We start from the raw sequence: 13,961 nt of genomic DNA on the forward strand, positions 1-13,961 counted from the left end.
GTCTAAATCCAACTAATAGTGTTTTGTATAGCACAGACTCACCTGCCCATCGCCTTCCCTAAACCAATAGTGTTTTCAATAGCACTGATTGACCCGCCCACTGCCTTCTCTAAACCCAACCACCAGTGTTTTTAAAAGCAATCCAGAAAAAGAAAATCTCATGCGGCAACTTGATTTTTACCATGCTTTCAGATCTTACCACATTCTCACCCTGTTATTTACTTGTTTATTTATATATTTTTGCCTTTTGTTTTTGCTTTACCTGCTTTTTGGAACCGTTCTTCGCAGGACTTGAACCCCATCATCACGGTCAACTCTTCTCTGCTTCTCAAGTCTGCCGACTTACATGGTGAGCTACTGGGCAAACTGGTAACATTGGAAAAGCCATAAGGTGGTAAGCGGTTAGCTGGTAGCGCGAAAAGAAACAGAAGCCCCGTAGTGTTCGTTTAAAGGAAGAAATGCAGCCATACGTAGCTCAGGCTACATAATTCGTGCTCTCCAGAAATGTATACGGGGGCACGTATTCACAATAAGGCCCCATATTTTTTTATGAATTTTTATTTTATGAGCAACTGAAAAATGAGGTGTCAAATAAAAATTTGTTGATTCATTTCGCTGGAAGTAACAAACCTAGAGCTTTGAATGTTTATATCATCACAATGTGAATTTGGTCTCTGTTCTACAACGATACTAGATTATAGATAACCTTAACACTAACAAGTGTATAATATTATAATATAATAATTATAATTTTAATATATTAATCTTCAATATCCGTGTTCGTGTGGGTTTCCTTCGGGTGCTCCGGTTTCCCCCACAGTCCAAAGACATGCTCTAAAGTGAATTGGGTAAGCTAAACTGGCCTTAGTGTATGTATGTGAATGCAAGAGTGTATGGGTGTTTCCTGGTGTTGGGTTGCAGCTGGAAGGGCATTTACTGCTTAAAACAGTTGCTGGATAAGTTGGTGGTTCATTCTGTTGTGGTGACCCCAGATAAATAAAGGGACTAAGCCACAAAGAAAATTAATGATTTAATTTTCAATATAATATAATTTCACACAGACTTTAAACTTGGGAAAGACTATACCAAAAGGTGGCAAGCCCTAGGATTGGCAAACTGAATTCAAATGTTTATCAGAAGCTCCTTCAGGAATATGCAGTTCTTTCTCTGTGTCATTAGCAATTCATTCAGGGCAATGAAAAAGAGCAAAGCTTTTCCTTGAAAATGAAAACACTGAAATAATGAAATGTCCATCCCAGAGCCCTGCTCTAAACCTGAATGAAAATACTATTAGTTGGAACCGTCCACCTCAGCTATGCATTATTATCTAATAATTCAGTGTGGCGTCATCAATTTTTTCTTTCTTGTATATTTATCAGAATATACACAGAACATAAAGTATCCCAGCACTACAACTGCACTCAGACTGACATATACAAGCTGCAGTAGTTACTAAGTGCGCATCTGATCCATTTAACCTACAACCTCACAGACTCGCACACCATCAATTCCCCGATCGGTGTGTTAGGGCAGTCTGTTTTGATTCCTGACACAAGAACGTCCGTGCAACCCCGAAGTGCCAGCAGACAGAATGAAAGTGAGAGGATGTGTGTGAAAGAGAGAGGGAGAAGGAGAGACCCAGCAGCATATAAAATGAGCTACCATGGTGCCCACAACCATAGCAATCTCCAAGCAATCTGCTGTGTTGCCATGGGAACAGTAATCTCACTCGGGAGAGCGAGGGAGAATGAGAGAAGAGAGAGAGAGAGGCGGCATCTTTTGTACTTACAGCGAGACACATGATGCAGCAGAGGCCCATTTATCTGTCGCTATAAATACAAACAGATCAATATTCGACATGACAGCCAACCAGATTTATGATATCCAGCATATTTCAGTTCCAGCATTGATCTGACATTAGAAAACTCATCTTCAGATTTACGTACACCCCATTTAAAAGCGCAGGTCATTCGAGGATCTATGAATTACTTGATCTTGCATTCAAGAGTTTCCCTCTCGAGTTTAATTTTGGTCCTGACATAACTGCTCCTGGCTTGACACTTTGCCGTTACGTGATGCTTGTCGAGGCTGTGAAATAGCCTTTCAGGTCAACAGGGAACATCTTTAACAACCATGGAAAACTTGAGAGTGGGTGAGGACTCTGTATGTTTATTTCATTCATGTCTAAAGAGCAAAATAAAGACAATGGTTACCAACAGAATGATTTAAAAAACTAGAAATATTGTCTTTGCAGCTAACGCAAACTAAACCTAAAATAATAAAACACCTTGAAATGACATATGTTGCTTGGCAACTAAATGAAGTAAAGTTTACTAAAACTCAGTCAAATAACCAACTTTATTTTAAGTATAAAATGCTAAAAGTGCATTAAGATGCTAAAAGTGCATATAAAGCATTAAGAAATGAGTATATAAAACATATATTTTTAAAATAAGAAATATAGTAGTGCATAGTATTTGTATATTATTATTATTATTTTTACTATGTCCCTTTATTAATTCAGGGTTGCCACAGCAGGATGAACCGCCAACTTGTCCAGGAGATGACCTTCCAGTTGCAACCCAACACTGGGAAACACCCATACAATCTTGCATTTACACACATATACTACGGCCAATTTAGCTTATTAAATTCACCTATAGCACATGTCTTTGGACTATGGGGGAAACCGGAGCACCTGGAGGAAACCCACGTGAATACGGGGAGAACATGCAAACCCCATACAGAAATGCCAACTGACCCAGCCAAGGCTCGAACCAGTGACCTTCTTGCTGTGAGGTGATCGTGCTACCCGCTGCACCACCATGACACCCTATTTTATATTATATTATTATATTAATCCTATTAATTATTTTATTCATGATTAGCATATATGCACACTCATTTTTTTTGCAATTTAACCTATATCTTTACAATATTTATTATTCAATAGGTGTATTTGAAGTACCAAATAGCCTACACTACCACAATTGACGACAAAAGGCTTGTCGTTGATCCCAGTTGTAAGAGCAACTAACAATAACTTGACTTCTAGTTGATCATTTGGAAAAGTGGCAGAAGGTAGATTTTTCCGATAAATCCCCTGTTGACCTGCATCCCAATCATCACAAATACTGCAGAAGACCTATTGGAACCAATACCCGTATGGACCCAAAATTTCCAAGAAATCAGTCAAGTTTGGTGAATTAAACATCATGGTTTGAGGTAACATTCAGTATGGGGGCGTGCGAGAGATCTGCAGAGTGCATACAACATATACAGCCTGAGTTACAGGCTGCCCATTACATTACAAACCACAGGAGAGGGCAAATTCTTCAGCAGGATAGCGCTCCTACTCATACCTCAGCCTCCACATCAAAGTTCCTGAAAGCAAAGAAGGTCAAGGTGCTCCAGGATTGGAAAGCCCAGTCACCAGACATAACCATTATTGAGCATGTCTGGGTTAAGATGGAGGAGGAGGCATTGAAGTTGAATTCAAAGAATCTTGATGAACTCTGGGAGTCCATACCATATGTTAACATAGTTATTTGAGTCATTGCACAGAGATATGAATGCAGTCCTCCAAGCTCAATGGAGAAATACACAATATTATTCTTTTCCCACTGCACCATGACTTTATATTCTATACTGTACATTATTTCTGTTAAGTGAAAAGACTTTTGTCTAAGCAAAGGTAGACCCTACTGTCCTAATTAAAAAATGAAAAATGAAGGCATGATCAGATTATATATTTGTAAAATAAGTATAATAGAGGCATCTGCCTTGACTTCTGATACCAAATGATCAACTAGAAGTCAAGGTATTATTTGTTGTTCCTAAAACTTGGATAGGGACAAGACTTTTGTCAGGTAGTGTATGTTTTGTAGTTTAATAGTCCCTTCTGTAAATACTTAAACTTTGAATGCCCTCTATGACTAAGAACTCTATTGAAGGGGAATTTAACATATTTAGGCTGTAATAATTTTCTTTCAGCTAATCAGTAGACTAATTATTAACACTGGCAGTGTTTAATAAAGGAATGAATCTTCCCATCATTCACATACTTTCATAGGTTAATGAAAAGACTCTGAAGAATGTTAAAGAGATAAAGATATATAGTGAGTATAAACCACTAATTTTAGCACCAATGCAAACTTTTCAGAAGAAAGTAGTGGGTGTTTTTGTTTTGATTTTTGCTCCCTGGAGCCCATGGGTGTCTTGCACCAATAGTTTTTGAAAGGACACCAGTGTCGGTACTGACTCACTTGGTCCTCTGGCAATATTAGATTTTAGATAATAGAAACAGCTTTTAATAACTTGGTATTTCTTTACATTCATATAAAAACTTCAGGTCTAGTGGCAAAGTGGGTAGATTGACCCACGGTCAAATATAATTTTGAATTCAACAGACTTCATTCAGTCAATCATTTTTCTCCGCCTTAGCCCCTTATTTATCAGGGGTCACCAGAGCGGAAGTAACTGCCAACTATTCCAGCATATGTTTGTGCCCTACCAGACACAACCCAGTACTGGGAAACACCCATACACATTCATTCACACACACACTCATACACTATGGCCAATTTAGTTCATCCAATTCACCTATACTGCATGACCGTTGCACCCGGAGGAGACCCAAGTGAACATGGGGAGAACATGCAAACTCCATTCAGAAACTGGCCTAGCCAAGACTCGAACCAGCGACCTTATTGCTGTGATGCGACAGTGCTTAACACTGAGCCTCTGTGCCACCTTCAACAAAATTCAAATTCACAAAAGGTTAAGTAAATGATGCTCAGCTTTGAGTAAATGATCGACAGATGCAGAAATGTGGTTGGACAGAAATAAATGAATGTGTGATTTGATTGGCTAACTATCCTGGCAAAAAAAAAAAAAAAAAAAACACCTGACAAACTAGCAAAGCCTGGCAGGGTCAAACCACACTGTAAAAAGTGCTACACTCACAAAGTTGGTTCTATCTACTTTAAATAATTGCAATCTAGTTAATTTTATTTGTTTTATACCAAAAAAATTTAATTTGCTTCCTCTTTACTTAAAATATATCAGTTTTTATATAACTGTATATTTTGAATAAAACTAATGCAATTTATTTGAGTAGATTTTTTTACGTGGTTATTGTGTAGAATAAATGTTATAAAAGTGAGTTGACACAGACAATTTATTAGAGCAGCTGTCGATGTGGGCAGGTGTTCATAAAACGTGATTTTAATAGTTTGGCGTGACTCCTTTTTCATTGCCCGGGATTTAGCAGGCAGACGCAGCTTCTGCAATGGTCGACATCAACTGCTCCCAGCAGCGGATCTGATTAACACGGTAAGTTGCAAATTTAGCCGAATGATAATTGTAAAGTCATGCAAAACTGCTGTCTTCGCTAGGCAGGTGAGGTTTTAGCTTTGTAAATTGTACTGTAGCCTCAGGTATGTTAACAGTTAGACTGCTCTCACATGGAAAGCTAAGTTGGCTAACGCTAACCAACGCTAGTTTATGCTAATGATTAAAAGTGATATTATTGAGAAAAAATAGTGAAAGTAGTTTTAAAACACTTAGTAGTTATAACTAACGTTGCAGAACCGATTAACAAGGTCACTGGTGGGCGGTCGGGGTGTGGGGGTTCAGTTTGCTAGCGCTAACTTAGCTAAAGTTAGCTCACCTAAGTTATAGCAGCACATTAAGGATGGATATTAAATGCAGAAACGTATGCAACAGTTAAGTAGTTTGTGTTTAACGTAAGAGAAAGTATAACTTAAAGTTTGTGTTTTAGAGATTTAGTCCATAAGTTTTTTAATGCTGCATAGTGAATAAATTACAGATTTACAATTTATTTTAACTTAAATTACATTTACTACTGATGTTTACAGAACCATTTAAACTGTATGCACCTCATTCTAAAATGCATTTTCTTGGTCTTCAGATACCAAAGTGATTTTGTTACCTGTGGATCTTCAAACTTCACATCCAGGTAAGAAAAACATTAGATACAACTACAGCTATAATTATTTGCAGGCAAGTAAAACATTGGTAAAATTGCAAACAATAGTGGGCTCCATAGAATTAACTTACATTTGATATTTGAAGTGCAACAGTAATTTTTTACTGTTTTTTTTACACAGATATTATGTGTGCAACAGTAAAAACAGTATAAAAATATCCTAATGCAGTTTCTTATTATCTGTCAGTCTTTCAATAAAGCTAACTGATAACACTGAATCACTGAACTGTCATTTGCCAGTGACATTAAATTTGAAGAAAAAGTCAATTAAATGTAGCTTTAGCAAAAATTTAATGTAAACCTTAATGTAATGTGTAAAATGGCAATGTATTTATTTATTTATTTAATAAAATTTGTATTATGACGTGCAAAGTTTGGTGCAAAATGAAGATGACATTTAAATTATAGAACTTGTATTCTATAATTTTCATATAGCCATTTTCAAACAGTTTTAATATCTAAATTAAATACACATTCTTATGCTTTATAAGTTGCCAAAATAAACAAAAAATGTAATACCTAAATTTTAACAATTCTTTGATTGACAGGAAAACACAATGACATGCACTGTTACACTGAGTAAAATCACAGTTTTCTTTAAAATTTGATAACTAAAAACACCTGGAATAATGTAATTACACAACCTCTATAACCTTTTTTTATTTTTTAAATAGAAGTTAGGTAATTTTAACTAAGGTAATTTTTAACTGATAAACTAAGGTGTTTCATCCATGCATCATTCTCACTGGACTTTTGTAACTTCACTTGTAGTTATTTCCTATTCAGTATTTAGCTATTTAATGTTGTTTGGTAGCAACCACCTGAACTCCTGTTTCTTTTTGTCTCTACCAATAGAGTTGTGAGGAATCAGAGGTGCATGCGGCTGCCCACGGGAAAAATTTGCCATCAGCCCAACACAGTTTGGATTATCATAGGACTGTCAGAGGTTTGCCAAACCTGTCAAATGCATGATGGCTCCTGTTTGGACTTACCGATGTCCTCGACTTCAAGTATCCATCAAAACTGTATACATTTGAGATATATTAGAGACTCTTTGTGGGACTGGACATTATGCATCCTAAATCTTCATCAAAATATGCAAATCTCCTCACTGAGTTGCCTTGGATGATTTCTCAATAGGATCTGGTATTATTAATGTTTTTATTTATGTATTGTGTATGTGTAGCCACATTAATGGCCTATTTTGTAGTCACTATTAAAAGGAACATCGATTGATATTGAATACATGTTATGGTCTTTAATCCATCATCCCATTCTTATTTAATTGTTATTGACAGGAAAGTCTGTTTATCTGTTTTTACTAGTGTATATTGTGCTTACAATATAGAAACGAAGATTTATTTTCTGAGGTTACAGCCAGAAGTCAATTAAATTAGTTTTAAATGACATATGCATGGTTAATTTTATTTAGATCATTAAGTTCATAACACTTAATTAAAATGAGTACAGTCAACATATAGCAATGTATAAGTAAGTTAAGTTTAACAAAAAAAGTAAGTTTATCTGATTTGAGTAATTTTAGAAATATTAGTTGGCTCAACTTAATTTTATTGCATTTGTTTTAAGCAATGTTTTAGTGTTTAAAATACTTAAAAAAGGCTGGAAGTTGAATCAACCTAAAACGTCCGATGCAACCACTTGCCTCACTTTTTATAAGTTAGATCTAAGTAACATTTTTTACAGTGCATTGGAAATAGACAGATTAATTAAAAAGTAAACAACTCTCCCACTTGGACATCAGCGCTTCTGTTCACAGCCCAATCAGAATGAACTTGAAATGACTTTAAATGATCTGTGACTAAGGCGTTTTCAGTGAGCACTGAGTTCTGTTCATTTATTTAATACTGCACCTCCATGTCAGTAACCTTCCTGACACAGTCTGTTCATAGAGGATTAGCCGCTTAATGGTCTGAAAATAATATGAATATTAATCACACATAAATGTTAATAAAATATGCTTTATAAAAAAATCTAATAATGTTATATTATAAAGGCCATTTAAAAAAATTTAACCAACATATCAACAACATTCTGGAAATGTAGCGCTATATACATTTCTGTAAATTACAAATTATGTAGCCAGAAGTACGTATGGCTGCATTTGTCTTTAAAACAAATACTACGGGGCAGTATGATGTCGTTCCTTTATGCACTTACCAGCTGACCGCTTACCTGCACGGCTTTTCTGCTGCTACCTGTCTGTCTGGTAGCTCGACACATAAGTTGGTGGACTTGAGGGTGCTTTCACACCTAGACTTTTGTTTCGGAACCTGTCTCGTTTGCCCAGTTAGCGTGGTTGTTTGGCATATGTGAATCCAGCAATCGCGCTCTGATCCGCACCAAAACAATCGGTCCGAGATCGCCTGAATGAGTTGGTCTCAGACCAATTAAGATGAACTCTGGAGCGGATCGATTATAGTGGGATACCATCCGAGCCCGGCTATATCATAGTGTTTTATGGATATGTAATAGGCATACGGCTATTATGAATTATGAGTAGAGCGGGAGGTCATTCAAGACGTACAAGCGTTGATTTGATGTACAAGCGTGTGGTTGGAAGCTTCATTCCGCGGCTCCGCTATTGGCTCCATCTGGTAGTCCCTTCTGTGCATGCCCAGGCTCTAATTTCAGCAGTTTTTTGTGACAGTTTGTGCCCGTCATGAGGCGTTTTGACTTCAAATCGTTCAATGGGAAAAGACGCTGAGTTGTTGTCCATATTTTTTTTACAGTCATTAGTCTGCAAAGCGGCCTGGCAGGGTCGAACCATTGGAAAAATAGATTTTTGAGCTGGTTCCTTTGCTAGTTTGTCATAGAAAAATAAAAATTTAACTTTAATGAGAGATTCACTGAATCATTCATTGAAATGATTTATTGATTTATTGAACATACAATAATATTCCCTAGTAATTACTAAATATAACTCAAACCGAATGGCTTTAAACAAGCCAGAGGCGGCAGGAGCAAGAAACCCAAACTCCTTTGGGAGACAGAAATGAAAACCAAAAGGGGGACCAATATTGTTTAAAAGAAAGAAAGTCATATAGAAAATTCTGACTGGATCTGGATCTGATGAAATCAGGTAAATTTCATTTGACTCAAACCCAGATACCGGTTAAACTTTAAATGCATCATTTTTACAGCACATTAATGTAGAAATGCCGCCAAAACGGGGCTTTGCCTTCTCATTTGAGGAACCCAGCACACATCAGCAGTCCAGAGGGAGGAAGGCAAGGCTGTTATGCTTCTGCAAGTAATTACAGTGTTTGCCCACCAGCACTGGATTATTTTAATGCATCATCAACACAGGGGCGACAATAATCGGTGGAGGATTTCGAACGCAAGAGGTATTATGACATCACCAAATTAGTAAACCTAAACAGGATTTCAGATTAACCGAACAGCGATCGCTTCATACTTTAGTCTCGCATCTGGTATTTTCAGCCACCCACAGCACAATCCATACATGTGGGCCACAGAAGTGCGTATAGGTTTTTCTAAAAGTGTGTGTGTTTATGTATGCATTTTAATTAAAGCAAGTTACAGGCTCCTGGGTGAACCAGAGATTAATTACCTTTACTTGCACAGGACACCATGTAATGATCAAAACCCGTCCCCAGGGAAGCCTGTGGGCCTTTAACACAGAGAAACACCACCAACACTACTGTATATAAAGCTGACTATATAATACAGTACACACACACAGACACACGTTTGCTCCACGTAAAGGCACACAAACAAACCTTTGGGAATTGAGCTGCGTGTAAACTTTAAAGCCAAATATTTTGAAAAGCCAGACTGTTCACTTTGTATTTTTATGTGTGAAAGTAAAGACTAACTGAAAAAAAACAATGTGTGACGGTGAGTGGAAAACGTAAAGATGATGGGTTCACCAGCAGATATCTTGACCTACTTCTGAAGAGTTATTGTCAGCGTCTTTCGGCAATGCCCAAAAGCATAATGATAACTTTAAAAAAAGGAAAATGGTCCACAAGCACCTTATTAAAGTTTGTGGGCATCAGGTCTGCTGGCCACCCAGTGAACCTGAGAGCTGCAGCCTGAGGGCCTACAATTAACTGAAGAGGAGAATAAAAGCCTGGCAGCTTCACAAGCCTTAAGCACCTCAGAGGAGTAAGAGCATCACAGAGACTGACAAACATAGACACACACTGAGAAACACACACACAAATACACACATTTCCATCAGTTAATGTTAATGTACTTACTATCATGAACAATAGACAACACATTAATTGCAATATTTTTTCATTCCTTTATATAACATTAGTTAATGAAAATGAAGAGTAACACTTTATTTTAAGGACCAATTCCCACTGTTACTGTAACTACTGGCTTATTATCATTCATCCTTAATTCTACCCAATACTTGAACCCAACTACTGCCATTAATCAGCAGTAAATTAGTATTTTATTTTAAAAAAATGTATTAGTATTTTTAGTTAAGTCTTACACTGTAAAAAATCCAACTTACAAATTCCTAACCCAGTTTAAAATTGTAGGTTATGTGGACATATTTTTGAACTCAGAGTTGAATTTACTCATTTAAAAAAAAAAACGATTTAAGTACCTGTTTGTTGAATGTATGTAAAAAAATCAGTTGAGGAGACTTTGAATTTTGATTTCTTCATTTGGGCCAAAAGTTGAGATAACTTCAAAATTTAAAGCAACCGGCTGCAAAGAAATTTTGAGTTTAATAAGCTTCAGTGGTTGATATTGTGCCAAATTTTTCCATAAATATACTTATTATTAACTTAATTTAAATTAAAAATTGCCACAACTTCAACCACTCCAGATTAATAAACTCAAAATTTCTTTTCAGCTGGTTGCTTTAAAAATTTAAGTTAACTTTTTATTTTTCATAGTGTAGATAATGTGTGTTTTTGTTTCAGTTATATTCATTTTATGTCTTATTTTGTATTTATTACATTGCAATTTTTGCAGTGTTTGCACATAATATTTGTACACCTGAGGTTTGCACTTAAAATTTGCTATACTTGTACAATGACAATACAGATTCTATTCTATTCTATTCTATTCTATTCTATTCTATTCTATTCTATTCTATTCTATTCTATTCTATTCTAAATGACTTATTAACTGAGAGAAATCTAAGTTAAAATAATGTCTTAACTTTGATTTTAATAATATATTAAATGCTTGACAAGTATTGTTCATTCAATGTTCTTGTTATTATATATTGTAACTAATAGAACCTTATTGTAAAGTGTGAGCAACTACATTATTATATTATTTACAAAAACAAAATATGAACTTAAACGAGACTCATTAACATTACTAATAGAACCTTATTTTAAAGTGTGAACAAATATATTAATATATTAATTACAAATGATAAATTAATTCATTCATTCATTCATTTTCTTTCGGCTTAGTTTCTATTTCAGAGATTGCCACAGCGGAATGAACTGCCAACTACTCCAGCATATGTTTTACGCAGCAGATGCCCTTCCAGGCACAACCTAGTATTGGGAAACATCCATACACATTCATTCACACACGCACTCATACACTACTGACAATTTACCTTATTCAATTCACCTATAGCGCATGTCTTTGGACTGTGGGGGAAACCCGAGCACCTGGAGAAAACCCACACAAGCACTGGGGAAAACATGCAAACTCCACACAGAAATGCCTACTGTCCCAGCCAGGGCTCAAACCAGCGACCTTCTTGCTGTGAGGCAACAGTGCTAACCACTGAGACACCATGCCACCTTACAAATAATTATGAATGATAAATGGAACCTTAACTAATGGAACCTTATTTTAAAGTGAGCAGAATTTTAATATATTAATGGCAAAATATTCTGAATTATATATATATATACACTTAATAAACTTGAGACCTCCTTATTGCAACTTGATTATTATATTTGAAATATATTAAAATCAGCAGTAAAATTATTATTAATAAATCAATTGTATGAATAAAATAATTAAATATAAATAATATAACAATTATAATAATATTATAATATAACTATTATAATAATAACAGTAATTAGTCTTTAAACAGTAATTAGTCATTAAAACATATATATATATATATATATATATATATATATATATATATATATATATATATATATATATATATATATATAATTAATAAGCAATGGTGTTAATAAAAAAAATGATTTCTAAATAATTAAACAAACTAATATATTAAACTAAAACAACCATCAAAACCTGATTAACATTTTTGAAATGCAACTACAACTTTAACAATTACCAAAGGCCAAGTGTAAAGATTTAACCTGTTATCTAACTAATAGATTTGTATTTAAAAAAAGAAAAAAGAAAAAAAAAATTGGTAGCAAATTGGTAGGTAAGGAACAGCTAAAGGACATTAATGGAGCATCAATAAGTTAAATGCCTATGAAAAAAAAGTGAGAATTACAATAATACACTCATTCACTCACATTACTATGGCCAGTTTATTTCATCCAATTCCCCTATAGCGCAACTTCTTGGACTGTGTGGGAAACCGGAGCACACAGAGGAAACCCATGCGAACCTGAGGAGCATATGCAAACTCCACACATATGCCTCCTGGTCTATTCAGGACTACACTCAGCGACCTTCTTAATGTGAGGGGACATTACTAGCCACTGAGCCTGACCACTAGATTAACCATTTAAAATTCATGCATGGCCTGAAAAAGACATATTTGTTTCTCTCTCTCCAAGAATAACCAACACACGTCCTTGCAATCAATATAACCCAGATAAGTACAAGTAATCTGAATTAGCCTGTTGTCGACCTTTACAGTGTACATGTCTCTCATCTAACCTTCTTCAGCCGTGTCTAAACCTCCAGCTGACCTTCAGTGAAGCCCCTTGAGGCTTCTACAGGCCCTTCACCATAGCAGAGCATGACCCATCCGGCTCAAAACCCTCCATCATGGCTGACAGATCCACCGTGAGTGTAGTGGGTGTTCCTGAATGATAATACCGAATCCGGGAATGCCATTTAAATGGTGGAAACGGATCATTAGAGTCCTCCAGGGGTTGCGAGGTCTGCTGGTTCTCATTCAGCCCAGCTCATAATGCTGTCATTCAAAAGCCCAGTGTGTCTGTGTGTGTGTATGTGTGAGAGAGGGTCCAGGTTTACACTGAGCAACCTGAACTCCCTGAACACTCCAAACAAATCTATTCTGTCTTTCATATACAAGCAATTGTATGATTTATTATTTTTTTATTTTGCTTTTCATTTCAGTTCTATTATTTAGTACTATTGAAGACAAAATTACAAGCCCTCTGAGAATTTCTTTTTCAACACATTTGTAAAAATATAAACAAATAGTTTATTATAAGCTTTTATAGTCTAATATTATATCCGCTTAAGCTTAATAGATTAATATATTGAGCTTTATATACTCTACATTTTGCTAGCTACTCAGCAAAATACTAGTATTCAGCTTGAAGTGAAATTTTTAGGCTTCACTAGGTAAATTAGGCAAGATAAGTTAATTAGGCATGTCATTTGGACAACAGTGGTTTGTCCTGTAGCCAAATGAAAAATAATTATTTCTGAATGGGGCTAATAATGTTGACTTATTTCATATTTTAGCATATATTGCACACTGCTGTTGGACTGCTTTTAAAAGTTTAGCCAGATGATCCTGTTCACAAATGCTCACTTTCTGCTAATGAAAACTGCATGAGAGTTAATATACACAATTCATATGTGCTGTTTGCACTAATAATAATAACAATAATACGGCTGAGCGATATTGGCAAAATCTAACATTGCAATATATTTTTAATTTTGTGATACATATTGCGATATTAATGCAATTTCATCATGTGATATAATATAATTGGAAAGAATTTATAATGTTAGATCGATTGAGACGATTCTGCAATGGATTCTGCAATGCATCTTAATA

At 35.5% G+C, this 13,961-nt stretch overlaps 1 protein-coding gene and 1 long non-coding RNA gene across 11 annotated transcripts in view; one reads left to right on the forward strand and one right to left on the reverse strand.

The window, feature by feature from the left end:
• The window catches only part of grin2bb (glutamate receptor, ionotropic, N-methyl D-aspartate 2B, genome duplicate b), a 199,278-nt gene that overhangs the window by 46,780 nt on the left and 138,537 nt on the right, over window positions 1–13,961 (reverse strand). The window lies entirely within an intron of this gene.
• On the forward strand, window positions 5,261–7,253 carry LOC137495816 (uncharacterized). The gene is made up of 3 exons (XR_015476899.1): window positions 5,261–5,334; window positions 5,933–5,980; window positions 6,866–7,253. It is a non-coding gene; the product is annotated as an uncharacterized LOC137495816 (long non-coding RNA).

This window comes from Danio rerio, chromosome 1, assembly GCF_052040795.2.
Source record: "Danio rerio strain M-AB ecotype USA chromosome 1, GRCz13ab, whole genome shotgun sequence".
NCBI lineage: Eukaryota > Metazoa > Chordata > Actinopteri > Cypriniformes > Danionidae > Danio > Danio rerio.